This window comes from Onychostoma macrolepis, chromosome 24 (genome assembly GCF_012432095.1).
Source record: "Onychostoma macrolepis isolate SWU-2019 chromosome 24, ASM1243209v1, whole genome shotgun sequence".
In the NCBI taxonomy this organism is placed as follows: Eukaryota; Metazoa; Chordata; class Actinopteri; order Cypriniformes; family Cyprinidae; genus Onychostoma; species Onychostoma macrolepis.
In genome coordinates, this window is record NC_081178.1 from 11,143,881 (window position 1) to 11,157,106 (window position 13,226).

Genomic DNA, 13,226 nt, shown 5'->3' on the forward strand with positions numbered 1-13,226 from the left:
CGATGTGTTCAGAGACATGTTAAATCACTGGGTCATCGTCTATATTGACGACATCTTGATTTACTCCGAGTCATACGAAGATCATGTCAAACACGTTCGGGCAGTCTTACAACGTCTCATCAACCATCAGCTATACACCAAAGCCGAAAAGTGAGTTTCACCAAGAGTCAGTGTCATTCCTTGGGTATGTAATCAGTTCTGGAGGGGTAGCCATGGATGACAAGAAGATTCGAGCAGTGGTCAACTGGCCTCAACCTGCCACTTTAAAGGAACTGCAATGCTTTTTAGGGTTGCCAACTTCTACCGAAGATTCATTCGCAACTTCAGCACCGTAGCGGCTCCCATGACTTTCGATGAGTAAGAAAGGTAGTCAACACCTCACTTGGTCTCCGGCAGCCCATTTGGCCTTCCAGACACTCAAAGACAGATTTACAACCGCACCTATCTTGTACCATCCCGATCCTGAACAAGAATTCATAGTGGAGGTGGATGCATCCAGCACAGGCATTGGAGCGGTCCTTTCTCAACGTCATGGTAATCCACCGAAACTACATCCCTGTGCATTCTACTCTCGCAAGCTCACCCCCACCGAACAAAATTATGATGTGGGCAATCGAGAACTTCTCGCCATGAAGGCCGCTCTTGAGGAGTGGCGTCACTGGCTTCAGGGAGCCAAACACCCATTTACTGTCCTCACTGATCACCGCAATCTGGAGTACCTGCAATCGGCCAAAAGACTCCATCACAGACAGGCAAGATGGTCAATTTTCTTCACCAGATTCAACTTCAGAATAACCTACCGTCCGGGCTCTCAAAATACTAAGGCAGACGCTCTTTCTCGACTCTACGAATCATCCACATTGACTCCCAACCAAGAATTCATTCCGTCAACCATCATTCTCGCACCCATCCAATGGGATATCATGACTGAGATCACCAACGCTCACGTCACTGAACCACCACCAGCAGAGACCCCACCTAATCTCACATATGTGCCTCAAGCTTTGCGACAAAGAGTCATCCAGTTCACTCAACTCCCAGCTCCGGACACCCAGGTATAGCAGCTACACTCCAATTATTGAATAACCGCTTCTGGTGGCCCTCTCAACAAGCGGAGACAATCGCCTTCATAAGAAACCGTTCTACATGCAACATGACCAAATCATCTCATCAACTGCCCGCTGGTCTACTCCAACCATTACCTATCCCGCAACGCCCTTGGTCACACTTAGCCATTGACTTTGTAACAGATTTACCGGCCTCGCAGGGTCACACTACCATCCTCACGGTTATCGATCGCTTTTCCAAAGCCTGCCGTCTAATCCCTCTACCCAAACTACCTACAGCCTTCGAAACCGCTGAGGCCCTTTGTAACTACGTGTTCAGGTTTTACGGTCTTCCTGAGGATGTGGTCTCTGATCGGAGTCCACAATTCACCTCTCGAGTCTGGACCGCATTCTGCCAAAAACTCAACATCAATGTCAGTCTTGCCTCCGGATATCATCCTCAATCCAACGGCCAGGTGGAACGTCTCAATCAAGAGCTCATTCGATTCCTCCGATCATACTGCCATTGAAATCAGACCGACTGGAGCTGTTATCTATTCTGGGCCGAGTATGCTCAAAATTCACTCTGCAAACCTGCCACTGGTATCACCCCTTTCCAATGTGTCTTGGGTTTCCAACCCCCACTGTTCCCATGGTCCGGAGAACCCTCAGAACTCCCTGCCGTTGACTCATGGCTGCAAAGAAGCGAGGAGACATGGAATGAGGCTCATACTCGCCTCCAAAGGGCAGTTCGTCGAACAAGGGAACAAGCCAATCGTCATCGGCGCATGATTCCCAACTATCAGCCGGGTCAGTGGGTCTGGTTATCCACTCGGGATCTTCATCTCCGATTACCCTGCAAGAAGCTCAGTCCGAGGTACGTGGGTCCATTCAAAATTCTTAGACAAATAACTCCTGTTTCATTCCGTTTGGCTCTACCTGCCCATTATCGTATCTCACCCACTTTTCATGTTTCCTTGCTCAAGCCCACTGGTGGTTCGAGAGGAGTGGAGGACCAGGAGGAGGCTGGTGACCAGAGGGTCCCTCCCATCACCATAGACGGCGAGGAGGCGTACCAAGTTCGGGAGCTTCTGGACTCTCGTCTCGACCCTCGGGGCAGAATAATTCAGTACCTTGTGGACTGGGAGGGGTACGGCCCGGAGGAATGGTCCTGGGTCAATACAGAGGATATTCTGGATCCCTCTCTTACCACAGACTTTCATCGTGACCACCCGGATAGGCCGGCCCCGAGACCCCATGGAAGACCCCGGTGTCATTTGCCTCTTCGCGTCAGGAGCCGCTCACAGGGGAGGGGCTCTGTCACAAATTCAGCCTCTGTGGCTCCCTCCAATCACCACCAGAGGGAACTATCACCAGAGTATTAACCGGTTCATTAAGATTTCATTTCCCACGTACCCCGTGCCAGAGACTGATCACCTGCACAGGTGTTCCTCATTGCTTGGTCTATTTAAACTGTGCCGCCCTTGCTCTCCTTGCGAAGTCTTGTTTTGCTATGCAGTCATTTCTGAGTGTTTTCACTGTGTTTGCTTACCTGTTGATGACCTGGATTGTTTACCCGTTTCTGAAGTATTGCTGCCTGCCTCTTCTGACCCTGCCTGCCTTGCTGAGTATCTCTATTGTCTGTCTGCCGCCTGCCTCGACCCTCAGCACAAACTCTGTTTATGATTCGGCCCTGCCTCCGTTATATCTGACGCCAGTTACTGATTTATGCCTGTTTGACTTCTCTTGTGTTTCAATAAAACTGCACATGGATCCTAACGCCACTGCCTCATTACACAGTTTATTGAAATCTGAAAAAAAGACTGCTTTTTAACTAAAAGCCAAAATGTATTCAAAACCAACTCAAACTGTTGGCTTAAAGCCTTGATTGAAAGTTTGAAAACAAGCTAAATGCTTGAAGTTTAAAGAGATACTGTTAGATATAGGCCTATGTTTTAAAAGTAAAGGTTGTTTGAGCTTTTGGTAACTTTAGTATAGGAACCAATTCTCACTATTACCTAGTTGCTTTATTAGCATGCCTATTAACATTTTGGCTGTTTATTAGTACTTATAAAGCACGTATTCTGCATGACCATATTCTACATCCCTAATCCTACCCAATACATCAACTTAACAACTACCTTACTATTAATAAGCAGCAAATAGGAATTTATTTAGGCAAAAGTCATATAATGGTTTGTTAATAGCAAGAATTGGATGTTAAAATAAAGTGTGACTGAATGTTCAAATGTATAGAAGATGCTGACATAATGCAACCTATGTAACATGTTGAGTTTGGTGGTCACTTTTAATGTTAATACTAAGCTTAACTGTTTAAAATGCAAGCTTATTAAAATTTGATCCATGTGTAAAAACATTATTTTTGTTGGTACAACTTTTGTTTTTCTCCGTAATTGAGAACTCAAAAACAGGGCTTTTTTTGAGTTTTCTCAACTTATAACTTTTATAGTTTGTGTGTTTGTTTAGGGTGGCCATATGTCCATTTTTCCGGACATGACCTGGCTGGTATTTCTAAATTGGTTACAATGCTAAGGTTTTGGCTTTGTTTTTCATATGAAGGTAAGGACTGAAATGTAGTTTGACCAATAGCATGCAGGCATTGTGCATAATCAACCAATCATGGCATTTTGGGCTATTTAGAAACCCCAACAAGGATATGTCCAGGATAAAGAGGAAATATAGTCACCCTAAGTTTGTGAGTTAGCTAGCTTGTTAACTTTTATGGCCCAGGGTGTGTGGAGGTACACTTCATTACCCTGAATGCATTACCTGTGTTGAATTTTGTCATTTGTAATTCAGTAAAACTCATTCTCTTCCTGTAATTCCAATTCAGCTTCTTGTTAGTTGCGGCCAATTCAATCCAAATTCCAGCTCATTACATTTCTTCAATTCTGAATTTTGCACAATTCTGCTCCTTAACCGATTCCAGGCAGTTGCAACACAAAGACAAAGTCTTCCCACAAAATAGAATGCTAAATCGCCTCCATCCTCTGAGTTTAGCTATATGCACTGAGATCAGATGAAACCAAAAGTGTATGCATACACTGGGGAACAGTACTCACAGACAGAACCCCAGCTACACACCCTCAGGCTTAATACCAGAGAAGAGGTGGAGGCTGTTATCTGCATTACAATATCCTGCTAATCAGCTCTTTTTGAGAGAGGAGAGGACGTCCCCTGAGGATGATCGAGATTTTTGCTACAACTTCATTTTTTTAGAAAAAAAGCAGAAGAAAATGTAAGAGCCACCCATGCACTGGAGCATTAATTTCCCATTTTTATTTCTGAACATTTGGAGGCAGTTCCAAATTACTTTCCTGGGGGGGATTATGAAATTAGAGCACCATTTTGAGGGATTAGGTTGGTCTTAAACCAGGCTCCTGTTTGAGGATGAGGATGAGGAAGCTTCGCTATGCAATGCAGGAGTTCCCAAAAAAATACAGAACAAAAGCAGTTTAAAACATTACTTGAAATGAAAAAACAGCTAAATACATGAGTTCATTTATACTGCTTAAGAACCAAAGAGAGCGATAAACTGATGAATAAGACTCATAGCATATGAAAGCAAAAGAATCCACACTTTTTAATGTAATGCAGATATGATATATGGCAAATACCAAGGTTGTTTTATCCTAAATTATGCATAGTCTCTTAATCACTTGCTTTAACCTGAATATGCTCGTGAATCAACAAAATTGCAGTGTGTTAACAGATGGAGCCATTTCTCTCCTTAGTGAAAACTGATGTTCTTATTACAAAGCCAGACACATTTGGATTTTGCAGACGTGCTATTGACAACTTTTAAAGGTTTTGCTTGTTGAAAGTCTATCAAAGAAACAAGTGTTTTTGTTTCATAAATTAATGTTTGTCTCAGTGTAATTCAAGCCCACATAAGCTATTTTATTGAATTTATACTTAAAGGACACAGTTTTTTTGTACCCAAAGAGGTCTAAAATACCTGAGGAAAGCTGTTAGCATTCACATTCATTTCAATGGCAGTTTTAGTTGCACCACCCAAGTATGGGACTTTTTTATTTTGAGGCAGCGTTCTGAGCTCTAAATGTCATGTGACTAAAAACATAAGTTTATGAGCCCTTGAGCAGGAAAAAAATTGAGCACAGGTTAAGAAAATGTATGTGTATATATATATACAGTGGGTACGGAAAGTATTCAGACCCCCTTCACTTTTTTTAATTTTGTTTTTGCAGCCTACTACTACAATTGTTTAAATTCTTTTTTTTTCTCTCTCAGTAATCTACACTCCGTACCTCATAATGACAAAGTGAAAACAGAATTTTAGAAATGTCTGTAAATTTATTAAAAAGAAAAAACTGAAATATCACATTTACATAAGTATTCAGACCCTTTACTAAGTACTTAGTTGAAGTACCTTTGGCATCAATTACAGCCTTGAGTCTTTTTGGGTATGACACAACAAGCATAGCACACCTGTATTGGGGGATTTTCTGCCATTCTTCTTTGCAAATCCTCTCAAGCTCGGTCAGGTTGGATGGGGACCATCAGTGGACAGCCATTATCAGGTCTCTCCAGAGATGTTCAATAGGGTTCATGTCAGGGCTCTGGCTGGGCCACTCTAGGACATTCACAGAGTTGTCCCTAAGCCATTCCTGTGTTGCCTTGGCTGTGTTGTGTTTAGGGTCGTTGTTATGTTGGAAGTTGAACCTTCGGCCCAGGTTCTGAATACTCTGGACTGGGTTTTCATTAAGGCTATCTCTATATTTTGGTGCACTGAGCTTTTCTTCTACTCTGACGAGTCCCTCAGTCCCTTCCTCTGAAAAACTCCCCCACAACATGAGGCTGCTACCAGCACCCTTAACTTTTTGGATGCTGCTCTGCAGTTGATGAGCAGAGCTGGTTTCCTTCAAACATGATGCTTGGAATTTAGGTTGATCAGACCAGAGAATCTTGTTTCTCAGATCCTGAGGGTCCTTTAGGTGCTGTTTTGCAAATTTCAAGTGTGTTTTCAAGTGTCTTCACTGAGGAGAGGATTGAGTCTGGCCACACCGCTATAAAGCCCAGATCGGTGGAGTGTTGCAGTGATGTTTGTCCTTCTGTAGGTTTCTCCCATCTGCATATATGATCATGGAGCTCAATTAGAGTGACCATCAGCTTCTTGGTCACCAGTCTAGACAAAGCCCTTCTCCATCAATTGATCAGTTTGGCTGGGTGATCAGCTCTTGGAAGAGTCCTGGTTTTGCTAAACTTCTTCCATTTGAGAATTATGGAAGCCACTGTGCTCTTGGGAACCTTCAATGCAGCAGAAATTTTTTCCAGATCTGTGCCTCAATACAATCCTGTCTCTGAGCTCTGCAGGCAGTTCCTTTGACCTCATGGCTTGGTTTTTGCTCTGATATGCAATGTCAGCTGTGAATTCTTTTATAGTGAGATGTGTGCCTTTCCAAATCATGTCCAATCAATTTATTTTATCACAGGTGGACTCCAATCAAGGTGTAGAAACATCTCAGCAGTGATCAAGAGAAATGGGAGGTACCTGAGCTAAATTTCAAGCGTTGTTGCAAAGGGTCTGAATACTTATGTAAATGTGATATTTCACATGTTTTTTTCTTTTTGATAAATTTACAGACATTTCTAAAATTATTTTTTCACTTTGTCATTATGAGGTACGGAGTGTAGATTAATGGGGGGGGGGATGAATTCAAACAATTGTAGTATCAGGCTGCAACATAACAAAATTGAAAAAAAGTGAAGGGGGTCTGAATACTTTCCGTACCCACTGTATATATATATATATATATATATATATATATATATATATATATATATATATATATAAAAATTTTTTTTTTTTTTTTATGTTTTATTTTTTTTAAGGCCAAAAACATATTGCTAATATAGATTTAAAAAATAGCATACATTTAATTTTGGTAAGTTGCAAAATGTTGGTAATGTTCATGATTTTGGTTTTTTACTTTTGAAACCTTTCGAATTGTTTTCAAAATATCTACAACAGTGAGAGGAAGAGTACCGCAGTGTGTTGTGGGTAATCGTGTCTTAGCACAGGATAGCACAGTAATGATAAGCTAGACTGGTCGAAAACAAAGAGGCTTGACTTTACACTTTTAATTCTGTAATCCCTACAGTTGCAGCTGCCGAAAAGGATTTAAGGAAGAATTAAAGGCAATAAATTTGTAGCTTGGGTAACAAATGATTCATGAGATACAAGATGTGACTGCAGGGTAAATGAGCACTGTTAAAGCCTGAAATTTGTGTGTGCAGCTCAGTTTTGCTTGCCTAAACCGGTTAGTAGGATTGTTTGTACATAAATCTAGGTAGTTGCGTATATTTGGACATAATTTTTGATCCTCATACAAACGAGTTAGTTTTATTGGCCTGCATTCATTGGTTTGCTCAGGGATGACACCTCATTCTCAAGATCTCAGCTGCTGGGGTTTTTAATGCACTGCTAAAGGTCAGGTCATAATCACTCCTCTTTAGTCCTGCTTCCCGTTTAATTGACTGTCTTCCACACATAAAGTCCCCACTTCTCACTGTCTGATTATTGCAACCAGCACATTCGTACACAGATTCATGAGATGCTATCCAACCTGCTGTCGGTTTCCAACAAGACCTTTGGGAAATGTCCATCCAGCTTAATTTCCAATCACAACTTGGAAGAATATTAATAGACCTGCCATGCAGAAACATGTATCGGCTAGGCATCTCTAATACAAACCTCCATAAAACTCCACCTCTGATGGAGTTAGATCTTCTCTCTCTCCATCAAACAGTGAAAAGCAAGTTTGTATTTGAGGCTTTTGTCTGTGTACTAGCACAAAGCATACAAAAGGTTATTGTCCCTTTCCGTCTCTGGAAATATTTCCTTAAGCTCACCTCAGACCAGGCAATTTCTCCTTTTTTTCTTCTCTTGCCTTTGTTTTGAAGACAAAGGTGATGAATTTGGAGCGTGTGTGAAATGCCAGGCAGACAACGGCAGAGAACGAAGTGTGTCATTTATTCTCTCAGCAGGTGTGACGCGCCGGGCCTGGTGTGAGCCTCGGTCCATTGTCCTGCCGCACACACGCCCCGCTCCCCGGAGAATAGCCTCCTCTCCCCGGCCGCGCCAATCCCAGGACAGAAAACTCGCAACAAAAGGTGAAAATGAGTGTAAATTGCAGTTATTTTTCCATCCTTTCCTTTTGTAATTTGAACACTTTTTATCTGCTGGAGCAACGCTTTATTTATTTTTTTCCCTTGGAAAGGAGCTCGCTGACACCTTATTCGCAAGGTTATGTGACAATGTAGGTTTCTGATTACTTCCAAATGGTGTTACGATGAAAATTGTGAACTTTGATCTGCAGAGCATCTTGTGACTTTCATGTTCTTTGGTTTGTCTCTGCATAATTATCGAATTTAACTTTAACACCATTTAATTAGAAGCGTTATGATTTTGCATTTAGTATGTACAAAGTACCAAAACAATCACATTTGTGTTATGTATAGGGCAAGTAGAGATGTACAAGCTCTTTGATCGGCCACACTAATATTCAAAATGACAGTTTTGCAACACTAAATACTGCATATTGTTTTAATTTAGGCTCATTATGGCAACAATCTTTGTTTAAATTGATGTCCTAGGTCTTATACATCCTTTTTGTTTTTGTCCGTACTTTAGAAAAAAAAAAAGTACATGCTGTAATAGTAAACCGCTTAGATTTTCTTAATTTTTATGTTAACTATTTAGCATGACAGTAATCTTAGTCTGCCATAAATTCACATTTTTCTTAGACTATCACACCTGATATTTGAAAAATTGTATTTTAATTTACATTATTTCAGTTGCGATGCCACATATATTGGTCCTCCAATATGTCAAAACACATTTATATCTGTATTTGTATTAACACATTTGTAATTATTCATATAAGCATTGATTGTTTATATACCAAGACGGTTCACTCGTATTACTATGAATGGGAGAAAGTGCAACACGCAATATTGTAAAATAAGTCCTGTCTTCTAAATAAAAGAGTAAAAGTGTCTTGTCACATCACTGCTGTTAGAAGCTCCAGTTTCTGACTGCATATGTGCACTGAATATATGGGGCAAGTTATTTAAAAAATAATGCATTACAATATTGCGTCACTCCAATAAAAAAAAGTAACTAATTGCGTTACTTAGTTACTTTTTTTATGGAAAGTAATGCATTGTTACTTTTGCGTTACTTTTTGTCTCCTGGGCTGGGCTTGCTTATTTGTTTTTTAATAAACAAAAATTCAAAAGTTATATTTTTGGTAACTTTAAAGGCCGTTTTACACCTCAGGCTAAAGGACTCCCAATTTCTCTCAACAAGGGGACAGTGAATAAATGAGAAAACAAAGTAACTTGCAGTATTTATTTGAAAAAGTAACTCTGATATTTCGTTGTAAATTTAAAAGTAATCTGTTACTTTAGTTTACTAGTTACTTGGAAAAAGTAATCTGATTATGTAAGTTGCATTACTCGTAATGCGTTACCCCCAAATATATATATGATTTAAACCATTCAAATGTTATTAACCTAAGTTACCACTGGCCTGTTTAAGTGGTTGGTATGCATGTTCAATGTGCCTAAATGTTCAGTATTTATTTCAGGGTGTTAGTAACCTGATGGGATTTGTGCTAATTATGAATCAAAGAGAACTTACACCTGCACAAAGCAGATTTCCTCAGACTGAAACATTAGCTCATCTCTTTTAATCAATATGAAATATATTCGCCGCTTTTCCCCACTAACAGCATATTATCATGTCGGGTTACAAATTAAAACGCCATGCCACTAACTGGCTGGGGAGGAGGAATCGGGCATCACAAAAATCTAATTGTTCCCATGACATTTTTCTTCAGCGGGACAATTAATTCTATCGGTCCACGTAACCTTTTCCCCAAGTACTGTACGATGGCATTTTTAGTATTCATAATGAATGGACTGTGAGTGAGAGAATGGTTAAAGCAATCATTACATTATTTAACAAACGCATTTAATTGGATTGGATGTAGGGAGTGTGTTTCTCGGTGACGACGAGCATTGATGTTCTGCCTGATAATTCAATATTGCAAATGGGATTGTTTTGGACAGAGCACAATCTTCGATGCATTACAGTATGTAAACGTCTTCCACCCATGCGCCCCTCCTCTTCCTCCGCCCTCTCTTTTTCTTGCTTTCTCTGACTTTCAGCGTCCCGTTTAATGAAAGTCGAGGTTGAGTTGTATTTCAGCGCAACTGAATTTACAAAAGCAATTTGCAGAAAGGGTTCACTTTGGCTACATTAGAGAGAAGCTTCCATCAGTCCGGGCCCCTCGGGGGCCGAGAAGGTGCTGTACATCCGTGTCTTAAACTGAGGTGAACATCCTAATTTATTAAGTATTGATCACCACAAATGACAGTAAGTGCTACAACATTTAGTGAGCAAATAACTGACAAATTGACAGACAATTTTCTTACATTTGGAGTCTTTAATGGCTTAAGTACACAAGAAAAAGACTATAAAAATATTATCAGCCATAGACCATGAGAAAAACAAAAATCCATCATGGCCATTACACTTTCCTCTTGACATTGTTAAATTACCTTAATGCCTTAAACAACGGACGTGCGGGCCTATAATGATGCATTTGGTGAGTGTTTCTTACTTTTTGGCCAAAAATTACATAGTTTTATTTGATTTTTTAAATGCAGCTTGTAATGGGATACGCATTATATGCGTGCTGCGATGCCATTATATAGTGTTAGTAGAAAGTACCTGAGATTGTATTGAAGTAAATGTGCTTAATCTAGGCCGGCTTAATCTAATTTCCATCAACAGCCATCTTGTTCCGGGCTGTGAGAGAAATGTTAATGTGACCTCATTAATCTATTAGCCCTGATGCACGCTCATAGAGAAGCAGGCAGATCGGAATAAATAATGCATTATTTTCACCAGGCATGGCCCTCTGTAACCCAGCCCACCTCTAGGGCAATTAAAAGGGGTTAGAGTGTCTCCGCCACGCCGCTACAGCACGTGGAAGGCCGGCCACTTCGGTTGAATATTCGCGAGATGTAGCGGTATCCTCCAAGACCTTATTAATAACAGGCAGGAACGTATCCGAGCCGCTTTAGACTTGACCTAAAGACTTGTTTATCCCCATGAGGGTGCACTGGTGGGGGTTTTTCTGCTCCATGCCAGGCGGTGAGAGAGGCGTAGTTGATGTGGGTGTGAGGTTTTATCTGTTTACCATTGAGAGCCTTACAGGAGGTCCATTTCGGGCACGTCTCTACTTTTGGAAGAGGGAGGTGTGTGCTTGGACATGTCTCGACTTGTTAGTCCAAAAAGGCCTTTCTCACATAATTATGGTCGCGTACTTTGTACATGACGTAATGTGTTGCAAAATGAGGGAACGGTCAGTTTAATGGTTGTTTTTATAGGCTATTTTAAGAGTTTTAATTAAATGACAATTTCCGTTTTATCCCAAGTTCCCAAGTTTTCTTTTTAACCAAACACACCCTTTTCAAAACGAGCGCCGCCAAGTCAGGCATCAGCAAAAAGCTGCGCCTGAAAATAGCTGTAACTTAAAGCTTAGCTTTTCAATAATTATAGCTTAGCTTTCTTTACTCATAAGAGATCCGGGGACCTGTACTGTAGGAAAAGTTAGAAATAAAAAGTTGTTGTTAGCGTTGCATTCTCTCATGTTTCACTCCTCAAAAGCTGCAATTATGCTGTGAAGATCAGGATTCATACTTGGTTATCATGGGGATTGAATACACCTCCGGAGAGTTTCAGCATAAATCAAAACTAAAAGATAAGCAGTGCAGTTTTTCTTCTTTCTTTCACTCTCTTTTGCAAAAAGCCTCAGTGTTTCAAAGAGCTGTGGCATTAATTTGAAGAAATGTTCCTGTTTCAATTCCTATCTGTGTTTGAATATTGGCAGTTCATTCCGTTCAGAGGCCTTAAGCTTGTCAGGGAGACATCATTATGGAGAGTTCGTTTTTTTTTTAGTTGAAATGAATGCACTTTATAATGGATTTGATTTGGGTCTGTAACTCCTACTAATTTGATATGATGCTTTTAATGTACAGAAGCATGTAAATTTGGATGCAGGGTCCCTGACCATGTTGTTCTGCTTCCCACCCTCATTTGGAGAGATGACTGCACTGGGACTGATGCTGTGATCAGATCCACTTTGTGGTATGTAAGGAGTCACCATAGGCATTTCAGAGGAACAGTATCCAATCAGCATCTTTGCAATGCTGTGAACTGTCCATTCAAATTCCCTCTGACTCCAATAACACTTATCTTAAAGAGTTCCTTTAGTCTGCCTTCAATACCCATGCAAAATATCATTCAACCTCAAAATTGCATTGAATATAAAAATGAAAGACCCGATAATGTCCTTGACTGGAACAAGAGAGGATTTTTTCTGCACTTGGGTCAGTATATTTGAATAACATTAGAGAGCTCAAAGCTCCCCTTTTTTGATTCTCAAACTTCAACTCTCCTCTGGCGAATTTAGTTGAAATGTAAAATATTAATTCAGTTATCTTCTGGATACATGCTTCTTGCTGCCTCATTTAAATTCCAAAACGTCAGGAAAGACTCACCACGATGTTGTTACAAAACTTTATTGACTTTATTTATTCTATGCTTTTGTCTACCAATTAGACCCAATTGCTATAATAAGAATGCAAAAAGTATTTCCATACAAATATCTGCAAATTGTTCTCTATTTGAACAGTTTTGTTTGAATAGAAGAAATTTAAGCTCAGTTGCGATGAACTGCTATGAACGAATCATTGAGTCAGTGAGTTGAATTTTAGAATCTATCATTGGAATACATAATTACATAATGCATAATACATAATACATAATTTTATGATGCTTTTGGATTCATTTTGAAAACTCTGGTCCCTTATTGTAATCGTATGGAAAAAAGCGACCAGAATATTATTCAGACAACATGAGGGTGAGTATTCTTGTTATTTTCCAAGGACAATATATGCCAGCTTTGGAAAACATCTACAGGAAGTGATGATGAACACCCTAACTCTCAGAGAACAGGGACAAGCCTAGTCAAAGGAAATGGTTTGAATAATTGGAAATGTAGAGTCAAAATGTGTTTCTGAAAAGGAGGGGGTGCAGTGTAAGACATTGGTCTAAATACATTA